At 44.6% G+C, this 18958-nt stretch overlaps 1 protein-coding gene across 11 annotated transcripts in view; it reads left to right on the top strand.

Moving 5' to 3' along the window:
• The window catches only part of LOC125301438 (band 4.1-like protein 1), a 96769-nt gene that overhangs the window by 24269 nt on the left and 53542 nt on the right, over window positions 1-18958 (top strand). The gene's annotated exons all lie outside the window — the stretch shown is intronic.

The following is an 18958-nucleotide window of genomic DNA, read 5'->3' as shown; positions in this document are numbered from 1 at the left end:
ACAGAATAGAGAGAGAGAGAGAGTGATTGGGTGGGATCGGGAAATGACCCAGGTCGGACTCTAATCTGGGTCCCCGTGGGCACTTGGACCCGAATGTGGTATGGACCATGGTCGTATGCACCATAGAGGTTACTGAGGTCCAGACCAGTCAGCATGGCAGCTGAATCACTTCGAACTAAGACAAAGGTAGCCTAACTGAAGTGGAATCTTGTTAACTGTGAAAAACCCAACCAAACCAACTGGCGCAAAAGTTAAAGGCCTATTAAAAAATGACAGCATTTACATAATAATAATAATAATACAAGTCAAAGGCCACTGCAGCGTGGAGCCAATTCATTTTATTTCAATTCAATTCAATTCAAAGAAACAACTTCCTCTCAAAACTTGCCATTCAAAGCACTTTTGCTGACTGCCTCATTCTCCAGTCATCTCAAATGGGTACTTTCGTAGTAGCATTCCATATACTAACAATCACAACATAGCACAAGGTCAAAGTTGTTTCCTTTTCATGTTCCTGAAACAGTTATTAGTGTGGTTCATTCTTAAAATGTACCGATAAAGCACTGGCATGGGCTTTCTCTTTGCTACATGCTTAAGTATTTGACTTGTTTTAAATTCACCTAAAATATATTTCATGTCAGGGATATATGTCACATTTACTGCAGGTTTTTAAAATGCATGACAAAGCTCTTCTGTCTTGTTAGGGCAACTCGGGCTGTGAAATGTTGCCTGTGATTCAGGAAGACAGCCTTGGCCTAGGATGCAGGAAGATAGATTATTCATGATGGATTAGCAATGCAAGGGAGACAAAAATGATGCTTTAATGTCTGATTTGAATATCCTCTCCAAAAAAAGAAAACCCTTGGTGGACAGACAAAATAAAAAATTACAATCCATCAGCAGAAGGCGAGGAAGCTGTGAGGAGGAGCAAATGATTAAACATGAAAACCCGTCTGCCACCCTCTCTGGTTGCTCTGGTCCGGGAGCTAAGGTCTTTACCTACCTTGAGAGACCGAGAGAGAGAAGAGAGAGGTAGAGAGAGAGAAGAGTGAGAGGATTATGGGTAGTTGTTGTGTGGCAGCTTGTGCTCTTTTTTCTCCCCTGAGCCCTGTGATCTGACAGGAGTGAGTGTGGCACACTTCCCTTCCCGGTGACACTTGTCATACCCAGCTGCACTCAGTCATTTGTCTGTCTGTTTGTTTATTTATTTTTTTGCCGCTTACTTCAGAAGTTTTAATGACTTGGCAAAGAGGACATGCTCAGCAAATGGAAAGGATTCAAAGTGAGATACAACAGCATTCCAGTCGGTTGTGAGGCTGGGGAGAGGTGATGCCATGCACTGTGTTGCGAGGCGGGAGACCGCGGAGGTTCAGTGAAGCCAAAGCTGTGTTCGGAATGGGGAATGTTTATTAGCTGTAACCTCAGTTCACAATGTAAACTAAATGGAAGAGACAAAATCTGATGGCTAACCTGCACACTTTTCAGTGTAGTTTGTGTGTGTGTGTGTGTGTGTGTGTGTGTGTGTGTGTGTGTGTGTGTGTGTGTGTTTGTTGTGATACAAGGTGATATGATTTAGTGGTATGTGGGTCTGATCAGCTGAAGATATGGGTCTACAGCATAGGGAGGATCTGTGTCTGTAGTGTGTGTGCGTGTGTGCGCGTGCGTTTATGCGTGTGTATGATTGTGCACCTATTGTTAGGAATAATTGTTTGTGTGTGTGTGTGTTCAAGAGAGACAGAGATAGGGATCATAAAGGTGGCCTTCTCTAAAGATGTGTTTATGTGTTTATTTATCCTGTAGGGGCCTTTGAGCATCTGCATGCTCTCTCTCTCTCGCTCTCTCTCTCTCACACACACACACACACACAAACACACACACACTCACAGCTGATGAATGGGCTGCAGTGCACAAAGCAGCATTATCATGCAGAGGTCAGTCAGGTCAGCTGTGTGCCGCATTCTGGGAGAGGAGAGGAGAGAGGCTGAGGGGATGGAGAGAAGAGAGGAGAGGAGAGAGGATGAGTGGTAAGGTGAGGAGAGGAGAGGTGTTGAGAGGGGAGGTGGGTGAGGGGAGACAGGGAACAGGAGAGAACAAGCAAGAAGAAGAATAGTGATGGCAGCATAAAAGAGAAGCAGAGGGGAAATGGTGAAGAGAAAAGGAGGGGAGGGGAGGGGTGAGGAGAGGGGAGGAATTGAGAGAAAAGAGAAAGTCAGAACAGGCCCAGGGAAGAGAGGAGACTAGAACAGAGGAGGACAAGGCAGTGGAGAAGGATGGAAGAAAGCAACAGTGTCAGGAGTGGAAAGGATAATGGAGGAGAGTAGAGAAGAGAGAGAATGGAAATAAGAGAAGAGGAGAGGACAGGAAGTGGAAGGAAGGAAGGGGAAATGGACAGTGGATAGGCACTGACCCAGAGGCTCAAAGGCTTGCACAGCCCAAAGTGAGAGATCTGGAGAGGAGAGGGCAGCAGAGATTGGGGCCTCAGATGGACACTGAGGGCTAGTCCACACGTACGAAACCGATCTTTTTTTCCTCCGTCTTCCCTGAAACCGCATCAAGAATATTTGCGTCCAAACGGATCCATCTCAACACGACTCAACACGTTACTTCCTACCCCAGGCTTATAGGTGGCACTGTTTCTTTACAGAAATTGACCAAAATTTGTGCTTTACAAACAGACAGAATAAGCTATGACAAAATGGCTAGTGCAAGGAAACCAGAATTGTTTGTGTGGACTGATGGTGAACTGTCAACTGTAGTCAACTGTACAACTAAAGCAACTTTATTTTTTTACGGTGTGTGAAGGGTGCAGTCCCGTCCTTTATTTGGCTAACGCAGGTAGGCCTTCTAATCACCTTTACTTTCTTTGGTTGTAGGATAGTCCGTGATTCACATTAGTTTTGGCTATCACCGCAATTAGGCTACTAAACATAAAGGCTTACCCAAGTTCTAGGCTATTCTGTCGCCACATTTATAATATTGCTATAAAACCTTCGTTAGTAACAATACGTTTGCCTGCATCAAATCAAATCGCGCATTTGCATTCAGTGTGCTACCATCGGCTTAACGTGAGTTCTGCGTCTTTGTATGCTTATATCTGATTTCACTCGACTTTGAATGCATATATATATGTTGTAAGACATGTAAAATAAATGAATGACACTGGCACTACGCACAAATTAATGTAGCCTAAACTTACACCGCACTTTCCTAATAACTTAAGTTCTCTCGCGTCACTGACAGTGAAAAAACAGTGTTCAGTCCACCAAGTCATAAGCTATCGGCGCTGCGCAGCACCAGTTTATCTTACGGAGTGTAATCGTAGGTAATGTCATGTATGAAAACTAGTATTGTTAGGCAATACTATAAGTGCAAGTCCAGGGCAGCTGAGGTGTGGCGCTGACATCATCGATACGCAAGCAGAATGTGCGATTTCGCTGTCTAAACGAATTCAAACGGGCTATGGTTTCAGATTTCTCCACTCTGGGACCAGGTTTCAGAAAAGTGCGGTTTCGGGCAGTGCGTTTACTGGATTCGTTTGGACGCTCGGCCAAGACGAAGCAAAACCTCTGCGTTTAACCTAAAAAGCGTCTCCGTGTGGACGGGCCCTGAGAGATGGGTGGTTTACTGTTACAGGACAAGCACACTGGAGCTACCTCCCACTCTCTCCCTCCCTCTCTTTATCTCTCCCTCCCTCTCTTTCTCTCTCTTCCTCTCTCTCTCTCTCTCTCTCTCTCTCTCTCTCACACACACACACACACACACACGCCCACTCATAAAGATGCACACACACACGTGTGCCTACATATGAAACGTACACACACACACACACACACACACACGTGAATACATATGGATGGTGAAGGTGCCGCAGTGGCATTCTCAGTGGGAGGAGAATCGCAGTCAGAGTGGAGCCTCTACTCCAACTCTCATAAATACTGCAGTGGATTTGATCTCTTCTCTCTCTTTTGCTCTCTCTCTCTCTCTGTTTGTGTGTGTGTGTGTGTGTGTGTGTGTGTCTGTGTAATGTGTGCGTCAGTATACATATGTGTGGGCATGCTTTATTTGTGTCAAGGAGAGCTTGAGAGATTGAGATGGAGAGAGAGAGATGGAAAGAGACAGAGAAAGCAGTACTGTTCGAAAACTCTGTGTGTGCCACATGCTTTGGATGTGAACTGGCGGTAAGTGGGTGGAAGCTGTTTGAGAATTGCCATCGGTGTGTGTGGAATATTTGTAGGATCTTTGTGAAGAGACATGTTTCTCTGCATGAACTGCTGGTGCAATCCTCATGTCAGCAGTAGTGAGCCCCAGTTTGAACATGAGGGAGTGAAAATGTCTGAATTTAGAACTGTTTTCTGAACACATAATTAGTGTACTTATACTTTACGGTGACAGCAGCACAGGTAATACATTCTCTCTCTCTTTCTGTCTTGTTTATTTCTGTAACAAATACACAGTTATAGAGAGACAAATAGGAAGAGGTTGTGAAAATAGAATAAATGAAAAGGATAACATGAGAATAAAAGACATTTACAGATGGTAAAGATGGAGAGTGTAACTTGGATATCAGAAAGAGATTTAAAATAAGAGTGTAACAGAGAGAGAGGGAGGGAAGGAGAGACAGAGGCAGAGAGAAAACAAGAAGAAACAACAAGAGGAAAGCGTGAGGGCATGAGGGTCAGGGGAGGGAAAGCATATGATCCACAGCTTATGAGGCACATGATCGCACCACAGATCTGGCTGGCACCGCTACCGCAAAATATGTGAGCAGTTCACTCCTCGCTGCCGACTGTGAAAACCACATAGGGGACGCACTTAAGGCGGAATGATAACCCTCGCGCTGGTCCATGGGATGGCAGGGTCAAGGGAACCGAAGCCAGTCCATCTTAATGAGTTGTCGCAGGAAAGGCAGAAGTGTTGAAGCGAGGCTGCGAGTGTTTCAGCGAGCCGCTTGACTGACGGGATTAACAGTAAAGCACTATAATTTCCCCAGAGCGTCTCTTCCAGCTCAGTGGGCATGAGGTTACTCCTCTGACACCTATTGATTACTTCTTTAACATATAATATATAACTTCCATCAGTGGAATAAAATCTACTTTTATCTGTTGAAATACAGTAATGTAAACCATATACTAGGGAGGTGCATCCTGTGCAAGTCTAATTTAGGCTTTTACCGTATATATATCTGCGGTTTGAATTAATAACATTTAAAGCATTTTTAAACTTTTACAAAGAATGGCTCTACCATTCAGAGTTGTCATATGTGTCTGTGACCTCTTTCTGTGAGTTTACAGTAGAACACTGTACTGCTTACCTCTGTTAAAGACCATAAAACCTTATGTGGCCACAGATCACACATTTTACACATTTTAATCTTTATGTTTAGTACTCTATGAGTTAGTGTATCTAGTTAAAGTAGCGTATAGTTTTGCTGGCGTGGGCTCTGCACAGATCTGCTATCTTTCTGTTCTGGTCCCAAATGGATATGATCCTCCATATAGGGGAGGATAGTTCATTTGAGTGGTGTTGTCACAGTTTGACAGCTGTCTCCACACTCATCAAGCCTTGACATCCGTGACAGCTCAGCACAGATGGAGATGATGAATTAAGAATGTAATCAATTAATAAGCTTGACTGCCAGTGCAGGATTGAGTGTGCTCAAATTAGCATGGCCACATGTCAGCTACTAAACTAGACAGAGCTAAATCAATAAACTATGAAAAAGAAAGCAGTGTCTACTTGAATCAGACCAAAGGAAGTCAAAATATCAGTGTTATTATAGGTGGTCCACAAAATATTAGCGTTATTATAGGTGGTCCACTGCCTTAGGGCTTAGAGCCAAGAGCACTTTGTTGAAAGTTGGGGAAGCTAAGTTTGCATGATCCCCATTTTTTTCAGGTAAAAATAAACACTCCACGGCACATAGATCCTCAAAAATGCTTATTTTTTAACTTAAGTTGTTCACAGCTGAAGCAAATTAGGGTCAAGTAGTCCCAAACGCTCTTCTGTAGGTGCAGGCTGAAGAACCTTCCGGCGCTCTAAGATGCACTCTGATTACTAAATGTGTAGGGTTACTAATTTTGCTCTATTGCATGAACACCGTGTGTGGATTCCATGATTTGCTCCCATTCTGAAATGCAGGTGCCAAACATAGTTAGGAGAGAATTATGGAATTCTTTGATGGGGTCAGACAGGACAAGCCTTGATGGAGACATGATATTCTGTTGTTAAAAGCGGTTAGCCACCGCAAGGCTTGCTAGCCCTCCTCCATGTGCCCATTTCCCACCCCAGTGGTGAATCTAAGTGCTCCATGTCAGCTGTGGGCTATGGAAAAACATCACACTCAGCATAAATCTTCAGAATTGGCTTGGCCTGTGCAGTCATCCCTCTCTCTAGCTTTACAATTTTCAAAAAAAAATCTTTGAAGTTGCGCAGCAGTTAAAAGTCCCGGCCTACCTCAGACAGTTTCCATCAGACCAGGGGCACAGCGGTGGCCTCGGAAAAGGACAATTTTCTATTCAGTGTGTGTTCTTAAAAAGATTCAGGACCTTCAAGAACATCTCATCATTGCTAGCAAAATATGTCATTTACTGCTGAGATTTGCCATTTAACGGATGACTCAAAAGAATTCACTCCATCAGAGGTTTCTCTTGAGAGCTAACTTTTCCACTCTGCAAACCTTACCGTAAGGTTATTTGTGCAAACCTATTTTGTGGTATGAGAGTATAGTGAAAATAGGCAAACGAGAGGAAAATAATCACAGCAGGATGTTTGGGGGTCATAATGGAGAATAAATGAACGCTTGAGGCTTCCTTACTGCAGTGAGGAGTTCTGTTTCATCACACTCATTGTCAAGTAAAAGCCTCCGTCCCTGTAGATATTTACAGACATGGAAAGGAGTGTGTGTTTGTGTGTTTTAAGCAAATTTCTTTGTCCTTTGCTATTGTGCTGAAGGGCTATCAGTATGTTCAAAGCAGACAAGCTATTGACTAAAAAGCTAATGTTGATTAGTTGTGTAAATAAACTCTGGAAAGAAATTGATCATGAGCAAAGGTTTAATTCAAGTCATGACTAAGGTCATTGGAAGGTCTGTGTATATTTGTCTGAATGGCTGTGTGTGTGATTGTATATTGGTTGATTTGGTTTGATTGTTTGTGTGTGTGTATGTATGTATGTGTTCACAATTCAGCTCTTACACTTTGTTTCTTTATAGTATAGAGAGACACTAGAGATTATGTGTGTGATTCCAGCAGCTATAGACAGGAAACTATAAAATAGGTAGATACATATCGTAATTTTCCAACTATTAGTCGCAGTTTATACATGGATTTTGCAAAATTTCTTCAGTTATGAGGTTAATACACAGGTGCGGTTCATATGGTATTAATATGGTTTTGTTTTTTTTAACTTGCATAAAACACTGCAACATAAAATCCTGTGGCTTATACACAATGCGGCTAATGCACAGGAAAATACTGTAGTTAGATAGATGGATGGATGGATGAAAAATAGAGAGAAATCAGGCCAAACAAAGAGAAGAAGAGGTATGTGTCCTTCACACTCCTCTGCGAAAAACACAGGGGCATAAGTGGTGACCTTGTGTCCTGACCACTCCACTCCTCCACCAGATTGCGCCACAGATGTCTCCTCATGGAGTCGCCCAAAGCCACCTTTCTGCTTATAAATCCCCAGCCAACGGGGGACCGCTTGGCAGAGGAGGGAGCAGTACTTACTTACCGGCAGCATTTTGTCTCTCAAAATATGGCAGAAGCAGTAACCAGCCCCAGCCTCCTGCATTACAGCTACACACAACTACACTACAATATTTTATTTGATTTTTTTTCTGTGGCCCATCTGATATTCATATCATTTCACATTCCAACTGATTTTCCTTGATGGTCTGTTTGCTTTTACATTGGGCAAAATGACTGACTGCCTTCTGTAAAGGTACCTGTTGTTGTTTTTCTGATGATCGGTGGCCATTAACCAAGAAGGACTGAGATCCTGGGCCATCAGTGACACCCACCATCTCTGAGTGTGGCCGCGGTCTCTTCTGGAGAGATGACTGATGCCCTGTGGAGGATGGCAGAGATCTGATTGAGGCATCATTGCGCAGAGATTGCAGCAGACAGATGCACACAGAGAGGAATAATAATAATCTCTAACGCGCTTTGAGTATCGAGAGTATCGAGAAAAGCGCTATATAAATGTAAGGTGTTGTTGTTGTTGTTGTTGTTGTTGTTGGTGGTGGTGGTGGTGGTGGTGTTGGTGGTGGTGGTGGTGGTGTGTGTGCTCGATAGAAGGGCATCTGGGTATCTGAGTGTGTGACAACTCCATGGAAAATGAATAAAAAGAACTGAGGTGAGTGTATGCTGGGAAACTGTTATGTCAGTTTTGTGTGTGTGTGTGTCTGTCTGTCTGTCTGTATGAGAACACAAAATGAAGACCATTTCCCAACTACATTCAGCTTGTCATAGTGGACTTTTGGCAAGAGCTGCTCAGCAGGCCACTGAGGAAAGTGCCTGTGCTATTATTTGTGGTGTGCTTCAGCAGCTGTGAGGATGTGCCTGTCTTTATGACCGCACTGTAATGGAGCGAGGCTGCAGATTACCCCTCATCGCTCACCCTCAGCTGCTGACCTTGGCCAAGGAGCAAGAGAAGGCATTCATTTACAATGGTCATGGTAGTGGGCATAGCGGCAGAGGATGTACTGTAGAATAGTGTAAGTGGATTGTGGCTCTGTTATTTGATAAGACTATATGTAAGGCACTCAAGGGTCGTGGTGATAGTGTTTTGTAGTGAGGTGTGTGTTCTGTTAGCCTGATGTTGTCATACTCAATTCTAGTCAGAATATGAGTTTGATACTGCTCCATTGGGACATAATTATGGGGCGTGTTTCAACTGATACAGGGGGGGAATGCCTCTGCACTCAATTGGATAGATCTAACCAATTAGAGCAACGAAATAGCTTACCGTGATGTGTAGGAAGAAAACACACAAACCATCCTATGTTTTCTGGTCTTTTGTAAAAATTAGTTAATTCAAAGTTAGTTAAACCAAACAGTATTCTAACGTTAGCTTTGAGATACTGTTTGATTGCATAACTTAACTTAGTTTAGTCTCCTCAATGTACTATGTTGTGATAAGACATTAGCAGAGTTAACTTTAATACAGCAGTTTTGAACAAATTTGCGCATCATGGTCACGATTTAATAGCAATTTAGCGGATTTAATAGCAATTTAGCCTAGTTCTATGCAATGCTTCTATGTACTGTAGATAGATAGATAGATAGATAGATAGATACTTTATTGATCCCCAGGGGAAATTCAAGGTCTCAGCAGCATACAGACAACACATACACATTCTTTAACAGCAGAAAAAGTAATTAAAGTATATAATATAAAAACACAACTAAGCAATAAGGACAGTAGAAGATAAAGAATATACTAAATATACTAAAATACAAATTATACTAACACTTAATCTAAATCAATTCTAAAAACAGTATCCACATAGTGGTGATTAATCAATCAGAGGTGCTTGCAATGACTGAGGCAGGGACTGAGCCTGTGATTCTCTGTGCATAGTAAGGTAAGGTAAGGTGCTCTGTGTGAATGAGTGTCATGGTGATAGTGCAATGGTGATAGTGCAAATGAGTAAGTCCAACAGTGCAACAATGCAGAACTAAAGTCTATATATCTATATATTTAACTATTTTAAGAAAAGGTACAAGTGTGGCCACAGTTCGGCTGTGGCATGGAGGGAGGGGTTATGCATATGTGCTAATGTGCTAATATAGCACGCAAACAGTGAGGCAGAAAGACAGTGGTAAAAGTGGCTAGTGGACAGACATTATCCAAACATGGAGGGGGTGAAGAGGCAGACAGACTATGCAGAGAAGTCCTCTTCCCTTAAGTGAAGCATTGAACAGTTCAATGGCCCTGGGGACAAATGACTTTCTCAGTCTGTCTGTTGTGTAAGGCAGTGAGCGAAGTCTCCAGCTGATCAGGCTCTTCTGCTTAACAATAGTGCTGTGGAGTGGGTGACACTCATTGTCTAAGATGTTGATCAGTTTGTTCAGGGTCCTTTTGTCAGATAGTGAAGTGATGCACTCCAGTTCAGCTCCAACTACAGAGCCAGCTTTCCTTACCAGCCTGTCAATTCGCCCCGCATCCTTCTTCCTTGTGCTTCCTCCCTAGCATACTACTGCATAGAAGAGAACGCTGGCAACAACAGACTGGTAGAACATCCTGAGGAGCTTGCTGCACACATTGAAGGACCGCAGCCTCTTCAGGAAGTACAGCCTGCTCTGCCCTTTCTTGTAGAGTGCATCAGTGTTGGCTGACCAGTCCAGTTTATTGTCCAGGTGGAGACCCAGATACTTGTAGGTGCTTACCACCTCCACATTGACCCAATGTGGACTGGTAGCAGACTGGGCTTAGACCTGCGGAAATCCACCACCATCTCCTTGGTCTTTGAAGTGTTGAGTTGAAGATGATTGAGTTTGCACCATTGCACAAAGTCCTCCACCAGGCTCCTGTACTCCTCCTGCCCGTTCCTGATACATCCCACAATTGCAGTATCATCAGAAAACTTCTGCATGTGGCATGACTCGGTGTTGTAGCAGAAGTCAGATGTGTACAGGGTGAACAGGACTGGAGAGAGCACAGTTCCCTGTGGGCTCGGTGCTGCTGATCACAGTGTCAAAGAGACAGTTCTTCAGTCTGGATCTAACTGTGGTCGCCGGGTCAGGTAATCTGTAATCCAGGTTACCAGGTGAGCGCCCACACCCATCTGCAAGAGCTTGTCTCCCAATCTGAGGGGTTAGATGGTGTTAAAAGCACTTGAGAAATCAAAGAACATGATTCTCACAGCACTTTTCCTCTAGTCTAGGTGGGAATGTGTCCTGTGTAGAAGATAAGTGATGGCATCGTCCACGCCCACTTTCTCCTGGTATGCAAACTGTAACGGGTCTAGTGCATGGTGTACCTGGGGTCTGAACATACCTAAGACCAATCGCTCCATTGTCTTCATCTCATGTGATGTAAGAGCGACAGGTCTGTAGTCATTAAGCTCACTAGGGTGTAGTTTCTTAGGGACAGGGGTGAGACATGATGTCTTCAACAGTGTCGGAACTTGTCCAAGGCGTAGGCTCAAATTGAAGATGTGCTTCAGTGGCCCCCCCAGTTCAGCAGCACAGGCCTTGAGTAGCCTTGGACACAGTCTGTCAGGCCCCGCTGCTTTATTGCTGCGCAATTTCTTTAGTTGGGCTGTCACTTGGTCTGTTGTAATGGTGAGGGGTGTAAGGGGAGGGGAGGGGTGCATCTGGGATCTGTGTGTCTGATGGCTGTTGACTGAAGTCGTTGTCACCTCATTGTGCGTGATCGCCATTTGGGGGAGGGGTGCAAAATCCAGTGATGGTGGGGGTACGATAGCCTGTGATGATGGAGTTGAGTGTTGCACTGGTATTGAGGGGGTGGGGGGTGGGGGCTGGGGAATGGTGGACAGACCACCGCCATTGGAGCTGGAGCAGGCCAGTCAAACCTGTTGTAGAAGTGGTTCAACTGGTTCGCCCAGTCCAGGTCCCCCTCCACAGTTGGCAACAACAATCCTCCAACAATCGTGAATATTTTGTTAAATGCACATGCAGAGGAGGGGCAGGGGGCTCGTTATGAGAGAGAGCGGGCGGGGCAAGGATAGGCTGCGTGCGTAAAAAGTGCAGCTCAATGAAAGGATTTTATCTGATCTTTAAATTAAATAGGCCGGTTTTGATTTCGTTTTGTTTCGGTTTTGATTTTCCTCGCCACAGATTAGTCATCGTATGGGAAACACTGAAGGTGTAAAATTAAAAAATATTTCGCTGCACGCTTTATGCTTGATGAATCGACGCGCATATTTTGCGTCAACATATTTTTTGCGTCGACGTCATCAATTACGTCAACGCGTTGTCCCAGCCCTAAAACATAAGCCTAATCTAAGCATGCTCAGATGACGTGATGGACCAGGCGCTGTTGCTCACCTGTCCATCATCGTAAAGCCCGATTTTATTGGTCCGCCCGATCTAGGGCGAGCATACTTGCTCCACAATGGAGCAATGCCAGACTGAACTTCCCGACCTCAAATGTTGTGGGCGGGACTAAGTTCGGAATAGCACCCAGGCTAGTGTTCTGTAGTAATCAATTGAAAATGTCAATAAACTGAGAGAAAGAGAGACAGCGAAAGACAGTAAGAGAGGGTGCAACAGAGAAGGAGAGAGGTGCAAAGAGTGAGAGAGAGAGGAGGATTATGGGTCATTTTGACGTGTGGGAGCTTGTGGTGTGTTTTTCTCCCCCGTGCCTTGTGAACTGAGAGCGTAGTGTCCACCCCTCCCCTGTGACAGTACTAAATCCAAGGCTTAATCGAAGGCATAACAGAAAGACAAACAGACATCGTCCTCACGGGGAAGCTGTGAGAGCTGATTATGTGGTCAGATCACTCCAGAAACATGGTCACCAGGGCTCCTCTGGAGCTGATGACCTGGAGGCACCCAGAGCAGGGCAAAGAAGCCCAGGTGGAGGCCATAATGGCGTCTCACAGCATACTGAAGCTGCTTCGCTGTCTTACCACCAGCCACGAGTGAGACGCCCTCAGTCTGCTGTGGCATCATAATCCTACCTTACTGGGTGGACTCAGAGGGTGGAGGAGAAATGGGAGGTAGGAAAAGAAAGAAATACATCTAACATTCTCCTGCTTTGAACATTCTTCCAATTACTCTTCACGCCTTTTCAGCTATAGGTAACTCAATTGCACTTTTTTTAAAAGTTTTTTTTTTTTAAGTTTGGAGGACTGTATCTTAATGTTAGAAACATAAATATTTCAGCTACAAATACAAACTCAGATTTTAAAAAATGTATGCAGACTGTGGCTAATGAACAATTCTTTGCACTTTTTGCACAGTAAAAATGTCAACTACCATTTGTTTTATCATGCTTAACATGACACTTGATATTTGTTGCAGTGGCACATCTGCAGTCGTTTAATTCACTCTGTGGAGCAAGTATTTTTTTTGCAGTCACCAGCAATTTCAACACACTGTAGCTCGCAAAAAAATCAAAACCGAAAGCCTTGATGGTTCTGGTGATTGAGGATAATAGAGCAATTAGTGGACCAGCAGAACAAAGGAATGAACACACACACAAACACACAGAGAGAGAGGGAGAGAGAGAGAATGAAATGGTATTATTGCCTTGCTGTGAGATTGCCTCATCCTGCGCATCACAAAACAAAAGGAAAACAGAACCCAGCAGATGAGAACAGAGGTCCCCTGAAAGTCACAGTGCACAGGCCGTCGTGTTGCCATCGTGCTGTAAATTAGTATTCTCTGAAGGATCTGGCCCTAATGTGGCCCAGCCCTGAGCCTTGTCAGGGCCAGACCTGGGGCTGTCTGTCCTGAGCGGCCTCCCTCTTGGGTGTGTGTAGCAGAGGGGGCTGTCAGACCACCCGCTGTCACCTCTCCTCAGCACCACAGGGCTCTGAGGGTGGCACGCCGCTGACCTGTGTCCCTTGACACGCTGGCACCATGCCAACTGCTTCTTAGTATGCACACACACACACACGCTTACACACACACTTAGACAATACACACAATACACGCACAAATACTCGCTGACTTACCCTCTTGTACACCCAACAAGTGCATGTACACATCTATACATATCCACACAAAACAATAGTTCTTCCTCTCTCTTCTCTCTCTCTCTCTCTCTCACACACACACACACACACACACACACATTCTTTGTCTGACACGTGGATACTGATTTGCACCTCCACCCACACCCTCAGGGACCTACAAGCATTCTTGATCTTGCCGCTGGATTTTTGTTTTTTATCGACTCATGTCTTCAACTTGGGTTCTTTGATGTCCTTCTGGTAGAGAAATATGTCTTGGCTAGGGATCGACCGATATGGATTTTTTAGTACCGATACCGATTTTTTTTCCATCAGCCTTAGCCGATGACCGATACAGGCTGCCGATTTTCTTGAGCCGATATTTGGAGCCGATACTGCTTTTATTTTGCTCCCTCAATTTACATCAGACAAATGACACATAATTACACAAATGATGTTAACAAATGTTATAGGTCTCAATTTAAAAAAGGAACATTTATTGAATGGATGGGTGCACTGGATATGGTTAACTGTGCAAAATGCTTTCATCAAAATCTTACAACACAGCCTTGATGATGCATTGCTTGGTGACTATAAGACATAATTCAGGTCATCACAAAATGTCCTTTGTCAACACATTTAAATAATTTAAGAAAACAATAAGCCTGAAAAGTAGCTATTGAACTAAAGTGCTTGATTAGTAATTTAAGACTGCATAATTTAAATTTTTCTATGTCTATATTTTTCTATGTCTATATATATCTGCCAGATTTGTCAACCACAGAACATATATCAGCAGAAGAAAATAACGTGGTGTCAGATGTTTCTGTTCTAAACGGCATCAACGTCAAAAGGTATAAAACATATCTCTCAGTTTTAAAATCTCTCCTTCTGGTAGTGCAGCACTCTCATATCGCTGTGATGCGTGTGTCCCACTGAGTGAGACAGACCAGACGCACAGACAAACTTCTGTTTGGTAGTTGATGAACCACCATTGAACTGGATTGATAATGATAAGGTTAGCAAACGGCTCTAAACAAGTAAGGCATACAAGGTATGTCTGGTACATGGTAAACGTTAACACGAATTAATAGTCAACTACATTAACACGTCTCTCATTATTAAAGCTCTGATATCACTGCGATGGCAACTCCGCCCAGCTCGAAGGGAGAGGGGGAGGGAGACGCACACACCACACGCGTCCAAAACTCAGCCAGGTGGTCGCTGAATAAAACTCCCACAAATATCACAAAACAACGTCGGCATTACTTAATCATACGATTGACCAGTGTTCGTAACAGCTACCGCTACCGCATGCATACGGATAGCCTACAACTTAGCTATTTGCAGCTCCCTAAATACACTGGTGGTCGCTGAATAAAACTTCCACAAATACCACGGAACAATGTTGGCATTACTTAATCATATGACCAGTGTTTGTAACAGCTACCGCTACAGCATGCATATGGATAGCCTAGCCTACAACTTAGCTATTTGCAGCTCCCTAAATACAATGGCAAGCAGTTCTATAAACGAGGCATTAAGCATTAAATAAAGTACCTATCTATCTATTATTCTCGTTTTCCATTTGGACCCACAAACTTGCTTCCACCTTCAAAGTGTATGGCAATATTTCATAAGTCAAACAGTTAAAAGATGCTTTGAAAGTTTAAAGTTTACTGTTGTCTTGAAGAGCAGGCTTTCAGCAACACAGAGCTGCCTGTGGACACCTAAATAATGCGGGGAAAAACTATCGGCGAACGCAGCCGCTTATCTGCCGATACACGTAAAAAACGTAAATATCGGCCGGCCGATATATCGGTCGATCCCTAGTCTGGGCTTTTGACCTTGGTATAAAGGAGGGTCCAAGTTAGGGTCCAAGTTATTCTTGTTTTGTGTCTGTCTCTTTCTCTTTTTCTATCTGATTTTCCTGAAACCCCCTTTTTCTCTGCCAATCTCTCTATCTACTTGCATTTTTGAATACACACCTCCCTCATTCCCCCTCTCCCTCCCTCCCTCTCTTTCTCCTCTCATGTAACTGTAATGAGACCATCAGGAGTTGGTCGCCCTCAGTAGCCTGCAGTATTTTGCGGGCAGGCTCTATAATGACAGCGGTGGCGGTGATGGTGGCGCCCTCTGAGCTGCAGCGGTGGTGGTGGTGGTGGTGGTGGAGGAGGGGGGAGCTGGTCTGAGGCTGTCAGTGCTGGCGGCTGCCAGAAACCGTCTGAGGCCAGCAGCAGCAGCTGGGCCTCTGTGCTGTGTCGGAAGCACCCCGGCCTGGGCGCATTGAGATGGATGGCGGGGTGCACTTAGTGTGAACACACACACACACACACGCACAAAGAAATCTGCTCTCATAAAACACACACGTACACATACACAGCACACGCAGAAATATGTTAAGGCACACAATCACACAAATGTACTTTCTTTTGTTCTTTTTTCACTCTGTTTCTCTCTCTCTCTTACATACACTGCACAGTGCACACCCACATCCACACACACACACACACACACACACAGAAATATGTTAAGGCACACAATCACTCAAATATGCGTTTTTTTTCGTTCTCTTTCACTCTCTTTGTCTCTCTCTCTCACACATGCACTGCACTGCACTCCCACATCTACGCACACACACACACACACACACACACACACACACACACTCACAAATATGCTTTTCTGAGTCACGCACACGCCTGCAAAAATAAACAAAAAAAGGTCCAGTCAAATAACACATAAATCCACTCAAACAATCACAGATGTCTTGCCTTTGCACTAGAGCCAGGCCTGCCCTGAGGCTCTCCTCTGGCCTCTCTGTGTTGCTTTATCACCGATGAGTGCCCCCAAACAGCCGCTGATGCGGCCTCTTCCTCTTCCTAAACACCTTAATGGCCTTTCCTAGTGTCGACAAGAGGACGTAAAGGGCCTAGCAGCCTGGCAGATCATGTCGGGTATGAGTATGTTATCTGGCAGAGCATGTGAGGCTGGAGGCGGTAGAGGCAATATGGCTGCTTTCCTCTCTCTTCTTTTTTTTTTGCGCTGGAGTGCAGCCCACCTGCCTGTGCCATCCACTGAGCTCACGTCCCATCCCTGTGCCACCCTAATTGGATAATTATGCAAATGTGTAAGTTTGTGTGTGTTTGTATTATGCACATATGTATGAGAGAGATGTGTGTGTGTGTGTGTGTGTGTGTGTGTGTTTGCTTGAGCGTGTGCAAATGTGCTTACTGAGAAGAAGATGGCATGTTTCGGATGCTGAAGTGGCAAGTGCAGATGTCAAACCTGCACTGTGCCACTGCAGCAGGCATTTAGTGTTTATAAGACCAAGCCTGCCTGAGAGGTTCAAGCGAGAACGTAAATTGCCGTGGTGGCGGTGGGTTTAAGCAAGCAGCTTTTAGCATGTCTATGGCACGAAAGCAATGAAAATCACATCATTGCCCTGGCTCCTTATGAATCCATTTTCTAACGAACAGCAGGCCCTGCCATTTGGCTCGCAGTGTGCAGTTACATTTGTTCTGCCCAATCGCATTACTGGCCTACTTTAATGAAACTGCAAAGTGCTTCCTAATATCATAGTGTCCATATAACGTAATTTCCTGAAGAAATGTTGGCCCATTAAGATCTGGTTCATTTAGCCCAACTTAGTTCCTCACTGTACTTCTTTTGTGTCAGTCTTCAGTGCAGCATTTCTCTGTATTGGAGTTTCACTGATTTCTATCATTAAAGGAGCAAACCTTATTAACACTGTTCGTTAAGTGACTTTCCACTTTCTCATTGTTATTGAGTTTTTTTGAGATCTACTGTTTTCAAAAAACAGTCTGAAGAAAAACAATGTTTACTCACAGGTTCTGGCAGATCTGTTGATGCTCACATCTGATATCGGTGTCTGATATCCCCAAGCCTGTGCGATTTGTTTCTTAATCCCTGTGACAGGTGGAGGCTTATGTTAAGATGAAAGATTTAACAGCCTCAGGTTTGTGTGAATTGTAATGAGACATATCATAAAAAGGCCCTTCCGTGCCAGTACATTGGAGTGGCTGTGTTGTGGGTCCTGCTTCCCCTGGGTGGTCAAGTGTTTGACCAATAAAAGGCTCAGCAGTGCAGCTGGGATCCCAGCCTAAAACCCTTCAATTCCCTCCTGATCTGTGGCTATCCACTGGAGATAAACACTGCGTCTGAACGACGCCATCACTCAAGTGGAAGGGGCGGATGTGGAGGGTATACCGTAAGGATTCAGATGCCCACCACACCTCCTATGGATTCCTCCATCCTCCTGTATCTGCCATGGAGGAGTCAGGGTCGGAGACACATCTCTGTTGGCAATCAATCAGTGGTTTTATGCTCCTTCGGAAGCGGAGCTCTCACGGTGCGAAACTCTGTGGTGACGAATGCGATGTGATATCCCTCTCAGCAGTCGGGCACACAAGGTGACTGCGGTGCCTTCCGTTTGCCAGAGGGGCTCGGCGCTGCGGAATGCGTGTTTGTTTGATGTATGGAACGCAGCCAAGTTGTTCGCACGTTGTCTTCAAGGTGAATTTGAGGATATAACTTGTAAACCACTGTTACTGTAGATTTAGTTCCAGTGCAGAGAGGATGTTTTAAAGTAGTCCTCAGAAAGCCAAGTAGAAGATGAAGGAGGCCATCTGTATTGACATTCAGTCACATCACTGCCTGCAGAATGGGGATGCTACTCTTAAGGACCGTAATGGGGACTCAGTCAACAGATCCTATTGTGAAGGAGGACAGCCATTATGGTTCAGTATGTGACTGCCACACCAATGAGCCTGGCTGTTTAGTAATGTGGCCAGAGAGTCTTGTTATCTTGGAGATCAATTCCGGTGGCCAGTGTGGTGATTGCTCTCTCTCTCTCTCTCTCTCTCTCTCTCTCTCTCTCTCTCTCTCTCTCTCTCTCTCTCTCACATGTAGTGTTAGTAGTGGGATCATCTCATGGGAACGGAGAGGGAGGGACAGCCATCTCTGTTTTGCTGCAGTTATAAATACCACTGTGCATTAGATGTGGCTGTTGAGCTGAGCTGTGTGCATGGACTCTGGAAGAGATAGAGTATCAGGATGTGTGTTTGTGGGGGACAAACCAGATAAACAGATAAACAAGACAAAAGCACAGAGCACAGCCTCTCAGGGGACTGACTCAAAAGCATCCCCGTCCCTGCTGGCTCACACTCACACACTAGTCTGGACTGTCGGCACAGCATCGCAACAGCAAAAACAACAAACAATACTTGCAGCAGCCTCTATTTATCATGACTGCTGACAACTATCACACGTTTGCTGCCCAAGTCCTCT

This window comes from Alosa alosa, chromosome 10, assembly GCF_017589495.1.
Source record: "Alosa alosa isolate M-15738 ecotype Scorff River chromosome 10, AALO_Geno_1.1, whole genome shotgun sequence".
Taxonomy (NCBI): domain Eukaryota; kingdom Metazoa; phylum Chordata; class Actinopteri; order Clupeiformes; family Clupeidae; genus Alosa; species Alosa alosa.
Note: the sequence above shows the minus strand (reverse complement) of the source record. Positions and strands in the feature narration are given on the sequence as shown.